Here is a 16,328-nt window from a genome sequence, read left to right on the forward strand (position 1 = left end):
GCCACAGTATTTCTAATTTCCTGACCTTGGTCTGTGTCTGTGCGTCACCGCATCTTTGCCTTCTGTGACTGACCCTGGCTTTGCTCATTCATTTCTGGGTGTGTGTCTCTGGTCCCTAGTCTCATGGCCAGTCCTTTGCTCACTGCTTATCACCTTCTCTCTCAGCAGGTATGACTGACAGCAGAAACGACCACCTTCTTGGCTGGGAGCTTTTTCCTGCTGACAGCCCCCATGTGCAGGCCAAGTGAACCCAGGCCTTGTCTTTTTCCAAACTCTGGCTGCTCCTCTGGCTCCTGGGGGGTCAGATGGCCCCCTAACTCCAGACCCACAGACCCTGGCACTCCTTCCCCTCATAGCTGCCCTGTGACAGCAGATCGAGAATTTAATGGAGCAAGTGGGAGACAGACTGGGAGAAACACACCCTCCACGGCTTTGCAAGCATACTTATTCAGCAGGAAAATTCGAGAACAGATTGGCAGAATGAACTACCTTAGGGCCAATAAAGAACTCTCTCCTCTTGACAAGGTGGATTTAACAGCCAGAAATTCTGGGCGGGCCCTAGTAGAGCCAGCAAAGAAGTGGACACCTCACTCTCCATAGAGGGTCCAGCAAGGTGAGGTTTAGGAGGGATGAGCTTAGGGTTTCCTTCCTGGGCAGGTACTGGTACAACAAGAACCAGTGAGGTAGGTCCAAGCCAAGCCCCTGAGAGAGCCAGAAGTCACAGCACAAAGGCCTAACGATGCTCCAGCATGAAAAAAACTGCTTAGGCCCCAAAAAGGGGCAGCAGGTAGAGGCTGGCAGTGGCTGAGCACCCACCACACCTGCCTGCTGGGTCTTATACTTCCTGGGCTGAAGCTTTGCCTTGCTTGGCTCAAGATTCCCTTGATTCTCCAGAGCTATGGCTCTTGGAACCCCACACTGTCCATGGCATTGTTGTGAGCTATTCAAACAGACTTGGAAGCTTCCGGAATTTCCCATCTGAGGAGACCTGATCACACTTCAGGGCAATCCGCAACCATCTACTGCCTACCTCCCCCAGTTTGACTACCCGCAGGGCTTCCTGTCCAGTGTGGACAGAGAGCTGTGATGTCGTACCACCTGCCTCCATGGCAAATGGGCTCAGCAGTTTCTCACAGCAGAGTTCTCAAAGTGTGCCCTTTCTTCTTCCCCTCTGAATTCCCTTGACTGAATTGTGGAAGCTTAAGCATCTCCTTGCTAGACCATCTTCATCCCTCACTGCTGGTTATAGAGTTTTTTTTTTGGTGGGGAATTCACACTATGTGTTTCAGGTGGGGTCAGCCCTTCCCCATCTCCCACCGCAGAGCTGGGTGAGTGAAGCAGGTCTGCACAATTCCACCACCCCATCCCCTGGCCATAATGATTGATTCAGGAGTGAGCGTGTGGCTCAAACCAGGCCAATCAGCCAAAGGCTCGGGACTTTTGCTGGAGCTATCAGGAAAGAGATGTTTCTCTTCTAAGGGGTAGCTGCTAGAGGATGATATAAACACAGTATTGCCTTTACCCATCTGCCTCCATGTGAACAACATGGCCGTGATTGAAACCAACACTGAGAAAAGCAAAAGCTGTAGATGAAGCAAGAATGGAGTCTTAAGGACATGTAAGTCTTTGGATGAGTTTGCCTGAAGAGAGATCGCCTCTGTGCTCTTTAGTTATACCAGCCAGTGGTTTCCCTTCCCACCTTTGTCAGTTTCATAGGTTTGACCACTGCCCCTGGAAAGGTCCTCATCACTGCATGTCCTTCCTCTGGCTATAGTTTCTGTGCCTTCTTCTCTGCATTCTCTGCTCTCAGCTGCTGGAACCTGGAGCCTGGAGCCCAAAAAGAAGAGAGGAGGAAAGTTTACCTGTGGGGGCCCGGCCTACGGCCGAGGCTGAGCCCCACTCTAGCTGGACAATGCCCTAAAGATGGCGCCTGCTTCCTGCTCACCACCCTTTCCCCTCTTCCCTGTTGGGGATTGGCCCAGCAGACTTCCGTACCCGTGCACAGCTCGTGCTGCCCGCTTAGAGTGGCGCGTGACACCTATCCGTTTAAAGGTCACGCATGATACTGTCCCGGATTGGTTGGGTGACTGAATATAAGGGAGCCCGCCGGAAGGGAAAAAGAGCTTCCCGACAACTGCTGTAACTGCCACGAGAGGTTAGACAATAAAGTCTAGAGAAGAATAAAAAAAAAAAAAAAAAAGGGGGACGGAGGACCAGGATTGGGTTTTTCTTCGGGGCCACTGAGGGAAAACAGCCTAAAAAGGCCCGTGTGGGTACCTCAGTGGCCCCTCACCAAAGAAAAGAAGGAAGCAGCCCACACTTTAGTACAAGAACAGATAGCAGCTGGTCACTTCCAGCCCTCTACCTCGCCATGGAACACACCTATTTTTGTAATTAGGAAAAAGTATCAAAGACTGTTTCTTCTCCATCCCGCTTCACCCCAGAGACTGTCAAAGGTTTATTGCCACAGGGCATGGCTAATAGCCCCACCATGTGTATGTAAAGAAGGCCTTACAAACTGTCAGGAAACAGTTTCCCCTGATAATCATCTATCATTATATGGATGACATCCTTTTGTGTCATGAGAGCAGCAGGGAGCTAGAGACAACCCTCAGGGTCAGGGTATGGTGGAACACACCCACCTCACCCTCAAGAATGCCTTATATAAACAAAAAGGGGGAATAGGAGAAGATTTTAGAACATTGGAAAAAAATGGCCGCAGTGCAGCAGAGTGGCACGGCCAACAATCCAATCCAAAACACATGCCTAAAGTTTTGTGGAAGGATGTGTTGGAAGGAACATGGAAAGGCCCGGACCCAGTGATAATCTGGACCCGAGGCTCGGTTTGTGTTTTTCCACAGGACCAGCAGAACCCTGTTTGGGTGCCTGAACGTCTGATACGCAGAGTGAAAAACCCCGGAGCAGAGGTACAAGATGATCGCACTGCTTCTGCTCCTGCCTTGGATCCTACAGCAGGCGACGGCGGAGCCGAGCTGCAGCTGCAGCCACCGCCGCGCTGACTATCACCATTCCTATGGCAGAGACGCTGAATGGTCTGTCCCAGGCCACTGAACCTTCTTCAAGAACAATTGGACCTCTTGGGGGAGGTTTTGTCTGTGGGCTGCGTATATGAGGGTGTATTACTGGTATTCCTTTTCATAATTATTCTAAAGCTGCCAAACTTGTCCAGACAGTTAGGCAAGATGTTAAATGACACCAAAGCCTGGTCAGGTGTAGGTGTCATAGGAATATTGCTAATTGTGGGCCTCTCCTGCTTGGGAGGAAAGTCTGTTACATAAACAGCAACGGGGAGAACGGAAGGTCCTGTTGCAGGCCATGGCAGCACTAGAGGAAGGCATCTCCCCTAGAGTATGGCTTAATATGCTGGATCAGTAGTCAAGGACGGGTAAGATCGGGAGCTGCGCATATCAACCTAAGACAGGGCGCAGACCTAAGCTGTCTGTTGCCTGAGGACGGGTAAGAATGCCGCAGACTCCGGACGACCTAAGACAGGCATGATCCCGACAGCCCTTTGGTTATAAAACAATAAAGGGGGAGATGTGGGGGCCCGGCCTACGGCCGAGGCTGAGCCCCACTCTAGCTGGACAACGCCCTAAAGATGGCGCCTGCTTCCTGCTCACCACCCTTTCCCCTCTTCCCTGTTGGGGATTGGCCCAGCAGACTTCCGTACCCGTGCACAGCTCGTGCTGCCTGCTTAGAGTGGCGCGTGACACCTATCCGCTTAAAGGTCACGCATGATACTGTCCTGGATTGGTTGGGTGGCTGAATATAAGGGAGCCCGCCGGGAGGGAGAGGAGCTGCCCGACAACTGCTGTAACCACCGTGAGAGATTAGACAATAAAGCCTAGAGAAGAATCAAGACCTTGGGCGTGTTACTTCGGTCCTTGAAGGGTCGCGACATTTACCGATAACTAAAGCAGAGTTTTGTAGATTAAGCTGCCTCGAGAGAACCAGTAACCTTCTGTCAAAGGATAGAGCCAGCTCAAGCCAACATCACTGAACTGGGGAACAAATACTCTGGCCTGATTTTCCCTCTTCCTGTATTTGCAAATATTTTCTCTCATTTTGTTGGTTGTCTTTTTAAAATTTTCTTGATAGTGTCTTTTTAATTTTGGATGAAGTCCAATTTGCCTATTTTTTTCTTCTGTTGTTTATAGTTTGAGTGTCATATGTAAGAAACATGGAAATACTAGGTCATGCAGATTTCCACCCACATTTCCTTCTATGAGTTTTATAGTTTTAGCTCTTACATTGTCTTTGATTTATTTTGAATTAATGTAAATGTGGTAAAATAGACACGCAATTTACCACCTTAATCCTTTTGAAGTGCACAGTTCGATGCTGTCAAGTATATTCACATTGTTGTGCAATCTCCGGAACTTTTTCCTTTTACAAAACTGAAACTCTGCCCATTAAACAATTCCCCATGTCACCCTTCCACCTGCCCCTGGCAACCACCATTCTATTTTCTGTCTCTATAAATTTGACTACTCTACACACCTGCTTTACAGGGAATCATACAATAGTTGTCTTTTTGTTGTTTTTATTGTCTAGCTCATTTCATTGAGCGTAATGTCCTCCAGATCATCCATGTTGTTCATGTCGTAATTTCCTTCCTTTGTAAGGCTGAATACCATACCTTTGTATGTATAGATCATATTTTGTTTCCATTCATCTGTTAATGGATGCTTAGGTTGCTTCCACCTTTAGACTCTGGTGTGACTAGTGCTGTGTGAGTGTGGGTGTGCAAGCCCCTCTTTGAGTCCCTGATTTCAACCCTTTTGATTATATACTGAGAAGTGCAATTGCTAGATCACAAAACATTTCTGTTTTTATTTTGGGGAAACAACTCACTATACTGTTTTCCACAGTGGCCACACCATTTTACATTTCTACTAATTGTGCAAAAGGGTTCCAGTTTCTTCACATCCTACTAACACTTGTTATTTTCTATTTTTGTAATAGTTGTTGTCTTAGTGGGTGGGAGGTGATACCTCATTGTGGTTTTGAGTTGCATTCCCCTAATGATTAGTGATTGTTGAGCATCTTTCACATGCTTGTTGGCCATCTGTGTGTCATCTTTGGAGAAATGTCTATTTAAGCCTTTTGTCCATTTTTAAATGAGGTTACCTTTTGCTGTTGATTGTAGAAGCTCTTTATATATTCTGGATATTAACCCCTTATAACTCTAAGCCAAGTAATAGACTGCCATGACACTTCCTTCCTTGTACAACACTCTGCTTAACACTTACTTTTTGTTAGTTTGTTTGCTCAGGTTTCTATGAAACCAAATCACTCTCTTTTGCTCGCAGATAGAACTATAGAGCCCTCTCTCCACTAACTCCCACCTGGTCAACTGGACCAGGTAATCCATCGATTCTCCTTCTTATTTTTCTCTTTTTTTTGAATCCATGAAGGTTTTAGGTATTTCTTTTTCTTACTGTGGGTTGACTTTCTTTGACCTGGGGACTCAATGAGTCCTTGCAATTTTAAAAGCTCAGGTTTTTGAGCACTGGGAAATTTACTGGGCTTAAAAAAATGTTTTTCTCTCCATTTTCTCTATTCTTTCTAGCATTTCTATTAGTAAGATGTTAGACTTCCTGCACTGGTCCACTATTTTTCTTATATTGTCCTCTTCTGTTTTCTCTACTTCTGTCTTTTTTTCTATACTTCCAGAGAGATTTCTAAACTTATTCTCCCAAATGTGTCATTGAATTTTCAAGTTAAAATAACCATATTTTAAGTTCGTAAGGGCTCTTTCTTTGTCTTTGTTCTCTATTGATCCTTTCTTGTACTGTTCTGTTCTCTTTCCGTGGATCCCTTTTATCTCTCTGAAGAAATTAGTAATTGATTTTGATTTCCTCTCCCTCTAATAGAAGATATTTAATTATCTTTCCAGTTTCTTCTAATGTTATGGACCATTTGGATTTACCACTTTTTCTTGGGTCATTTTACATTCTACCTGGAAATTATACATTTCATCTAGATCTTCAAATTTGCTACCACATAATTCATAATTTCCTGAAGAAAATTTTGAAAAATCTCTTCTGTACCCATAATTATATCTTATTCTTTTCCATTTTTAGATTCTTTTTTCTTGACCAGTTTTGAACTGCATTAATTTCAATTCTTATTGGTTTACATTTTCTCTTCATAGTTTTTCTTTCTTTCTACTTTATTAAAATAAATACTTAACTCTATGTAATCAAGAGACTTCTTGTAGAGGGGGAGATTGGAGTTAGGGTGCTATATTTAGTATATTATAAGAAAAAATAGATAACAAGCCAAGAAAATCAATAGTTTAAGTCTAATAGACTAAATGCATAATTTATCTGTGTGATGAATCCCATGTGATAAAAAGGCTAAGAGACTGATTGAGCAGAAGTTAGTGGGTAGTTTGACAGCTGTGGGAAGAAATGCCCACAGATGCTTATTAAGGAGATGAGAGAAAAGGAAAGAGAAGACTGATGTCTACTTTGGGCTGGGGTCCTGTAGGAACTTCCCGTAGATGAAAGCCTGCACAGAGGGCAATCTGGGAGTCAGAAACAGGGAATAGCAATTTAAAATTGAATACAGAGAATCAATGATACTACAATTTAAAAAAATGCTATGGGAAAAAAAATTCAATACAAAAAAAAAAGTATTCCATACACACACACAACTAGTGTTATTATCATTCTCTGATAATTTAAGAGTAATACTGAGAATTATTTTATTAGAAAATGGCTGCATATTTCCCCCAAACTGTTTTCAAGCTTAGGAAAAGATCATTGAAATTACTTTAGCCATTGTATCCCATTCTGTGTTTTTTACTCTTCACCATATTTTGATGATCTTAATGAGGTATTTTTTGGTGACATTTTTTGTGGTTGTGTTTTACAGAGGTTATGTTTTTAAATGAAAAGTTCGCATATTTCCTCAGATGTCAGTCTTGTGTTGTTTCTAAAAGAAACTTGGAGAACATGGAGCTTTCAGATCCAAATCTAACTTTTCCCAGCATCTGATCAGAAAAAAATTTCAAAGAAATGTATGGAAAATTTGGAAGAAATGTAGTGAGCACCCACATACCCATAAGTGAGATTCTGCCTTCAGAATTTAATTTTTGTTAGCTAGAATTAGTGTTTGCCTACACCTCTGATGCTGAACATAGCGATAGTCCCACCATAATTACATAGCAAGTACTCTGTTCCTGCTGGTAAGGCCAGTGCTTCGTAAGAGTCCTGTACTGCTGCCAATTTCATGAGCACATTAAACAAGCCAGCACAGGCCAGCTGTTAGCTGGGTGGAGAAACTTCTGGAGAGTTCTTCCCAGCTTAAAGAAACAAAATTTCAAACTCAAAAAATCCTCTGGCTTGCTTCCTGAAGACACCTACAGCTTTTGGCTCTTAGAAGCAGGTGTTGTCCACAGGCATAACCCGGACTTTCTGGTTGTGCAAGGGAGCAAGTGTCACTTCTCTGGGGTAGAAGGTCCCAGGAGCAGTGGTGGAGAGGAGGGGGTAACTGGGTTTCATATCCCCCCCCAATGTCGATTTTCCTAGAGTTTCTACTCCAGGATGAACGGCAACTATCCCCACAGGTGGAAAGGTGCTTTTCCCCCACAGGCTCCCTTCTACAAATTCATACAACCTTCTCCATGGTTTTCAGAGCCACTAAAGCTTTTAAAGAGGAGTGAACACAATTCTTTGAACTCTGAGGAAAATAGTGGCCACCCCCTCTCTAAGCTGATTCCAACCACCCTGATATCACAAGCTGTATATTTAACTCTTAATAATTGCTTCATTTTGGCAAAGCATCATATATCGCTGGCTTCTTACTTTTCCTGGAAGGTCTTCATTTAAGAACAGCCTCCACATCAGAGGAATGTGTGCTCATCAGTGAGTTTCTTTTCACAGAAAAAAAAAAAGTAAAACCAGCTTTGTGGCTAACACCCAGGAGAGTATATATACCATTCTTATCCTGTTATAACTGGAGTAAATCTCAATGCTAAAGCCCTTTGGGACAGTCCTGGGTGTATTGTTTTGAACAGGAGTGGAATACTTGGGTGAATATTAAAGTAACACTTTCAGAATGGAGAGTGTATTGCATTATGTAAGTCTTTCCCTCTTTTGCCTTTCCGAGTGCCTGATGATAACTCTAGATCAAGGATCAGCAAACATTTTCTGTAGAGGGCCAATAGTGTGTATTTTAGTCTTTATCTTACAAGTACTCAACTCTGCCAGATAGCACAAAACAGTCATAACTGATACATAAAGGAATTAGTGTGGCTGTACTCTAATTAAACTTTATTTATGGACGCCTAAATAAAGGCTACACTAGTTATTCACAAAACAAAGACCTCCCGTTTACTCTTCACAAACAAGCTATAGCATGAGTTCAAAATTTGCAGGCTCATTACGCTGTTTACAAGTGATGTTTTCTCAAATAGAATCTAATTCTTAATATTTAGATACCTTTTTATTCAATTTGTGAAATCACAAGGTTAAAGAGTCATAATGAGCATGTATTTTCACCACAATTTAAAAAATAACATTAGTCAGTCAGATGCGAATTCAAGTCCAGATTCCACAGCTTTCTTCCCTGTGTGACATTAGATGAACTGAAGAACATTTCTACATGTTTCCTCATTTGTAAAAGTCAAACGATTTGCTTGGCAGATTAAAATAAATAATGCATATCAAACTCTTAATACAGTGTTTAGTAAGGCACACAGTAAATGGTCAATAGATGGTAACCAGTTGTCATTTTTAGTAAGTCACTGCTAAGTAACGATTTTTATCTGTGTAGAAAGATCATGTCATTGGGGTTCAATAGTCCATTTCACTGATTATAAACCACTTTGTAAATAGGAAAATCGCCCTAATATAATGTCATATTTATTTAATTTGGAAGCCCTGTGATTAATGTTATAATAATGGATTATACAGTGGGTTCCCCAAATGTCAGCTGGCTGTGCATGTGTACTTTTTTGTATTTGCACATGTATACTTTTTAAATTAATATTTATTAAAGCATTTAAAAAACAAGAGTTCAGATGCTTTGAGAGTTCAAATCTCATTAGTATTCAGCAAATGCAGTTCTAAAGCTTTTTTTAAAGTATTTATTTATTTTTAAATAGATAGTCCGTGGTGCTTAGGGCAAAATTCAAAAGGTAGGCAAGACGGTATGCTGAAAAAGTTTTCTTTACCTCCTCACAACAGAATCTAGTCTCACAGTAGCCTTCCTGAGAAGCAACCACTTCTAGGGATGGAAACACACACGCGCCGGTGTATGTGTATATAAACCTACACACGCTACTCTTTCTGCAGTTTTTGCTTTATTACTTAGAATATACATCTGTGCCTCTATGGGCGCCTTGTATTTTTTAATGGCAACTTAGTATTTCATCAGAGGCATGTGCCCCACGTTTTTAAACCAGCCCCCAGGTACGGACTTCGGGTCGTCCCCAGTTGTTTGCTCGAAAACTGCAGAGCTGCCTCGTAACTTCTCATCTTAATGCTACGGTTTGTGGTCCCTTCCAGTCCAGCGCGGCTGCGCGATATCCCGAGGGCCTTTCCCGCGGCAGCCGGCCCCAGACCCAGGCAGACGTTTGCGGGAGGCGGGCGCGCGCCGCTCGGGTCGGGGACGCGTCTGTGCGCGCGCACCGGGCCGCGCTGACTGCGTCGCAGGCCTGCGTGGGAGGCCGCGGCTCCGGGGGCGAGCGTCCGCTTGCTCCTCTCGCCGCGTTGAGCGGCGCCGGCGCCGCGACCCGCAGTCTGTGGTACTGGCGTGAGGCGCCGGGGAGACTCTCCAGCTCTGGCGCACAGTCCTCCCCGGGACGAAGGGAGGCGCTTACAGGTGTCTCTCAGAAACAGGCAAAGCCCGGGCAGCCCGACCCCAGAACAATGGGTCCTTTCAGCCACCCCCTCCGGAGGGAGGCTGGTCGCCATGACAACCACCCGGTTATTGAAAGTCAGGGCCGGCCCCGGCCCAGACGCTCTCCTCGGGCTCCCCGCCCCCTCCCGCCCCGCCGTATGGTGTGTGTGGCGCTGGCAGCTGTTGTCAAAAGAAGGCACCTCTTTGTCTCCGAGGGATGAAAGACATTCGGTCTGCATCGCCACCCTCTCCCCCGCCCGGCGGCTTCTCTCCGCGCGCGGCTGCCAGGCCCCGAGGCCCCGCCCTTCGCTCCGCTGCGCGGTTCCTCCCGGCGCGCTCTTCCAGAGCGGCTCTGACTTTACCTCCAACTCTGAGTCACTGGAAGTCCCTCTCGCAAGTGTTGCGTCCAGACTAAGGGAATCCGCCTCAGGAATCCCGGCTTGCTTTCTGCCACTGTGCTCCGGGAGTTCCTCGCCAGCCGCCTCTCCCCTCAGGCCCAACAGCACCACCTTCCGTAGCGAAGAGCGCATTGCCGGGTCCGTCCCCGCTGTGAGCGCGGAGGCTCTGCTGGTGTTGAAGTTGGGCCTCTGCACTAGGATAAGGACCCGCTGGTTGCAGTCTCGGGGATCTCGCACTCAGACAGCGAGACACCTTCTGGTGAAGAAAAGGCGACACAACGGTGTAAACAATGGGACTTGCATAAGTCTCTGACTTATAATTTAAATATATTATTAACATATTTTTTTAAGTTTTGTATTATTTGTAATGAATACATAAAGATGATTTGTCTGTGGAGGAGCTTTATAAAAATTAAATTAAAAATGAGGCAAATCTTTGGCCGTGTGTCTGAGCTTTGGGAGTTCAAAGAATGTTGCCCCTGAACCTATAATCTGCCTCAGGGATCTTAGAATTGGAACAGATGGTGTTTTCCAGACATCTCTGGAAATAAAAAAGATTACAGTGGTGGAGAAAAAGCACGATCAAGAAGAGGGATGCAGTGGAGAGAAAAATGCAGAGGCTTGTGAACACCAGTGTGGAGGCCGAGAAAGAACAAAGTGGAGATTTTGAGCTATTATGGACATAACGTGCTCTCACCTTCTGTATAAGTGGGAAAAATAATCAGTGTATTCATACAGATGTTATCTAAAAGTCAAAAGGGTAGGTATCAAAGGGAAAAATTTAAGGATAACTGTTTTACGATCTCATTGAGTCCACTGTTATTTTGAGTAAATTAAAGTTTTTAAAGGACATTTTAAAAACTTAGGACAAATGAAAGGGAAGGAAATTCAGCAGGTGACTGACAAGAGGTATGTTTTTCTGGTCTTGGCTTCCAATTACCAACAATTACTTTTGGTAAACAGGAAGCAGCCAAGTCTGGCACACAGGAAACAAGTATCTGCAAAAGGAAGGTTTGTTTTTTTTCTTTGAGAATAATTTTTATCTAAATAACTACATAGAAAGTAAGTATGTTACTCTGAAAACTTTTCTTTAGTGTTCAAGCTCCTTTCTTCCCCAACATTACTGGATATGTTTTGGAGGAAATTCTGTCAATTTTTCTGTGTGAGTTGATGAATTTTTCCCCAGTGATTTCAAATCAGAATCACAACAGAGTGTCACAATTTGAAATTCTAGTTATTTAACTTGATGGCTTTTTAGAAAGTGTTTAAATTGTTATTAACAAGTAAAAGTAATTTTCTCTTTCTGACAAGAATAATACTTAATGGTTATATCTGGAGTCTGATTTATATCAATCAATATATCATTTATTTTGTTAAAAGTTACACACGGAACTATATAGAAATGTGCTCCATGGCGGTTAGAACACAATGAGGATTAAGGCTGAAGCCCACCGGACAGAGGTCCAGGATTTTGATCCCTGTGTCGATTAGAGCAACTCTTCTTTGTTTTCTGTGTAACCTTTCATTTGTCTAAAGGATTTCACTGCTAAAAGAAAAAAAATATTAAGACCGCTGTTATAATAGAAATTTAGATCTGGAAAAGATCTTGGAGATAATTTAGTCCAGTCCTCTCATTTTACAGATAAGGGTGTTGTGATTCAAGAAATTTATTTAGATTGCCTGCCCCTGTCGGTTTGTGGCTATTTCTGACCTGTGACTGCTTGCCATCCCTATAGCTCTCTTGGACCAAAGGTGATCACATTACCCACTCCCTGGCCATCATCTACTGGGCCTTCTTGTTACTATGGACATTTTTGTGTCTTGTCTTCTTATTTCAGTCCATCTGTGGAGATAAAGCAAAAGTTATCTTATGGAGCTATTTTCCAGTATGCCTTCCCTATGTCCTTCAGTTCCAGATTTTATCTAAAATATATGATCTGTTTATTGATTGTAACTGCTCTGTTCACTCCCATTGGCTGTGGACAGCCTGTTGGTTGCCTATTCAATATCCATTCTCCTGTCTTCCTTATTAACAGAGTCCCATTTTGGGGGTGGAGGCAGTAATGTGCCCAGATAAAAACATTCCCAGGACCTTTTTTAGCTTACAACTAAACAGGAACACAAGTAGGACTTCGGGAAAAGCCCATTCAAGGGCACTGACTCTACGGGCTCATGGACATTTGCTCTATCTTTTTTCCTCCTCCTTTCTACCTGGAGTACAGCTTGAATGATGGAAGCCACAGAAAACTGTTGTGAGCATGAAAGGTGAAGGTCCACCCTAGGAATGGTGGCGTTATAAGCTAAGGGCAGCTTGTGTCCTTGATATGAAGCTGCCATACTAGCCCTGGATTTCCTGCCCCTTGACTTCTCATAATGTGAGAAAAATAAACACTCCCATTGTTTAAGCCAGCATTATTCGAGTTTTCTGTTATATGCCGCTGAATGTAATCTCCACTGGCTCCAATCTAAGACAAGAACAAAATAGGCCAGGAATTCAGCTTTATTGGATGAGCCTTTCTTTGAACACCTACTAGTTGCTCACATAGTAGCCTGAACAGGTGCCATCACAGGGTGCATAGCATAATAAGAGTATTCACTTAGTCATGTGACAAAAAAAAATGTCCCCCTATTCCCTATCCCTGGTTAGTGTATGTGTATGTCTCTTGTCCAGATACTAGGTCCATGTATTATAAGACCTAATATTACAGATGTTGCCTTGACATCTTTGAACATCACAGGGCCCAAAGACCGAACTGTGAACCCATTTATCTCACCAGATATGCCCCCACCAGCAGGAAAGGCTCCCTGCCTGGCTGCTGCTCCAGTCGGCTCCCAGCTGAATGCCACTCAGTCCTCAAACTAGGATTTCACCTTCCTGTCAGCCCTCCAAATTATTTGAACAAGTCAATTACATAATCCTGCAGTGACCAAGGGCCATCCCACCCTCTTATCACTACAAAGCTTGCCTCGCATAGCCCCTATGGGTTCCCTGCATGCGAGGGTGCAGTCCCCATGTAGCTCCGCGCACTGTGCACTGTCCTGCCCTGGGCTGTGAGTATACATCACTAATGAGCTGCTGCCAGTTTCACCTATCCAGTGTTCGGTGTCATAGGTTTGGCCATCTCATACTCTTGAAGGTGGGGATCCTTCCTTCACCAACAGGGTGAATAGGAGGTTATCAGAACAGTCCACTTACTCAACAAACACTGTTTGAAGCCTCTTGGGCACCAGACACTCTCCTAATGTCTCACCTGAGGGTTTTGGCCAGTTCACTGTGCATTCAGTGAGACCAAGGAATAACAATGGAACATTCTTGGGGTATGTGGATAAAATGAGAGTTCCTGTGGCCAGGATTCTCACCTGGCCCTGGTTGACTAGCTCACTGCACACCTGTGGACAACACATGGCTATTGACTCTATATAAAGAGCTCTGCCCGGTGCTGTGGGCACAACACAGTGGCACGGCTGCAAGGCTGCAGGAAGGCAGAGGCTGGAGTGGTGGCAGCACTGAGGAGAGAGGCCCAGAGGACGGCTGTGTGGGACAACTGCAGAGAGGCCCAGAGGATGGCTGTGTGGACAGAGGGCCTAGAGGACGGCTGAGTGGACAGAGGAGCCCAGAGGACGGCTGTGCGGACAGAGGGGCCCAGAGGCAGAGACCAGCGTACTGCATGCTGACTTGCTCTGAGTGAACAGGATTTTAGTGACTGACCTGCAATCTGAAAATAAAGCTGGGTATAACCTTTTCACCCTAAGAACGTTCTGTCAATTTCTTTGGTCACATTGAATCCATACTGAACTTGCCTGGGGCTGAAACCCATTGGTAAGACAGGGTAAAAGGGTTTATATCTGGCTTTATTCTCATGGTGGTAAGTGGAGAACTAGAATCACATCTGCATTCAGCATTGTGCAGGTCTGTAATCCACCTTCGTCTCTGCCTCTGCCCACAGCACTGGGCAGAGTTATGCAGTGACTCAGTCAGTAATAGCTCATCGCCTGTGGGTGTGGAAGCAGTAGCCTAGCAGGCCAATTACATCATCAAGTAGTTTAGGGTCAGGTGAGGATCCTGGCCATACGAACTTTCCTTTTCCCCACAGCTAAGAAATGGTTATAAGGGTGAGCAAGATAGATACAAAACCTGCCCTCAGGATATGCATACTCTGGTGGGGAAGACTAACCAAGACAGCCAGGAAATAAATGCAGTCACTGCAAGTTGTGATGGGTGTTAGACAGAATAGAGAATTAGCCCAGGGTGGCAGAGGAGGGGGAAGGTTGGGGGATGTGAAGTCAGAGAATGTAGTCATGGCAGACTCCCTGAGGAGGTGACATAAGGAAGACTTCAGGGAAGAAAAGAGCCAGCTATGTGAGGACCAGGGGAAGAGCCTTTCAAAAAGAGGAAACAACACATTCTAGGGCCTGGGAGCAAGGAGTGGGGTGGCAAGAGATTCAAGTGGAGAGATGGAAGGAAATAGATAAAAGAGCCTTAGTCTGCTCAAGCTACTATAACAAAAACACCGTAGACTGGGGGACTTTACAACAAACATTTATTTTTTACAGTTCAGGAAACTGGGAAGCATGAGATCAAGGCAGCGGCAGATGCAGTGTCTGGTGAGAGCCAGCTCCCTGGCTCATCAACCAGCCATCTTCTGGCTGTGTCCTCACCGGGTGGAGGTGGAGCAGGCAGGGTTTCTCCCTGGGGTCTTTTCTTTAGAATTTTTTCCCATGTTTGATTGTAAGCTCCTTGAAGACATGCTTTAATTGTCTTTATACCCTCAGCATCCCAGCAGTAGTAGGCACTCCCTAAATGTTAGTTTAATCGATGAATAAGTGTATGTTAGGCATTGAGATATACACACTATGGTTCTCAAACAGTTTATTATCCACTTACGGTGGTCAGACTGTATACCATACACAAATGTGTGGCAGAGTCTCAAAAGCACTGGAGGTTATGTGAAAGAGCTGTGAATGTTGCTTGATCACAGCAGGGAGAGATTACTTCTAGTGTAGAGGCATCAAACTTGGGACAGGCTTCACAGAAGAGAAAACATACGTCTGGGCCTTGAGGCTGGAGAGAATTCCCACCAATAGAATGAGTAAGAGATGAGTACATGCCAAGTAGAAGGATCGGTGAGAACAAAGACAGAGAGGGGAGGCTTTCCATTTCTTCAGTGCATGACCAGTTGTGAGTTTGACGTTCTTGGGGTAAAAGGGTTTATATCTGGCTTTATTCTCCTGGCAATAGGTCAAGCACTGGAATCACATCTGCACCCAGCAGTCTGCAGGTCTGTGATCCACCTCTGTCTCTACCTCCTCCCAGAGCACTGGGCAGAGCTCTTTATATAGTGACTCAGTCAGTAATAGCTCATCGCCTATGGGTGTGTGGAAGCAGTAGCCTAGCAGGAGGCCAATTACATCATCAAGTAGTTTCGGGTCAGGTGAGGGTCCTGTTGCTAGGTTAACATCGTTACCATCAATACCATGGTTTGACATTTTATTGACTGCACATACAACATGCCAGGCACCCAGAAAAACCCTTCCCACACCTCATCTTATTTAATACCTAATTTTTAATATGACTTAAGTTGACCCTTGTCTTCTGACTTCTACTCCATGTGTCTTGCCAATGGGTTTCAGCCCCGGGCAAGTTTGGTATGGATTCAATGTGACAAAAGAAATGACAGCAAAATGTTCTTGGGGTGAAAGGGATATACTCAACTTTATTTCCAGGTAGTAGGTCAGTCATTAAAATCCTGTTCACTCAGAGCAAGTCTGCATGCAGCAAGCTGGTCTTTCCCCTTGCCTCTGGGCCCCTCTGTCCACACAGCCATCCTCTGGGCCTCTCTGCACAGTTGTCCTACACAGCCATCCTCTGGGACTCTGTCCTTGGTGCTGCCACCAGCCTCGGCTCTGCTCTCCTGAAGCCTTGCAGCCCTGCCACCGTGTCACGCCTAGAGCACTGGGCAGAGCTCTTTATATAGAGTCAACAGCCATGTATTGCCCACAGGTGTGCAGTGAGCTAGTCAACCAGGGCCAGGTGAGAATCCTGGCCACAGGAACTCT

This window comes from Manis javanica, chromosome 12 (assembly GCF_040802235.1).
Source record: "Manis javanica isolate MJ-LG chromosome 12, MJ_LKY, whole genome shotgun sequence".
In the NCBI taxonomy this organism is placed as follows: domain Eukaryota; kingdom Metazoa; phylum Chordata; class Mammalia; order Pholidota; family Manidae; genus Manis; species Manis javanica.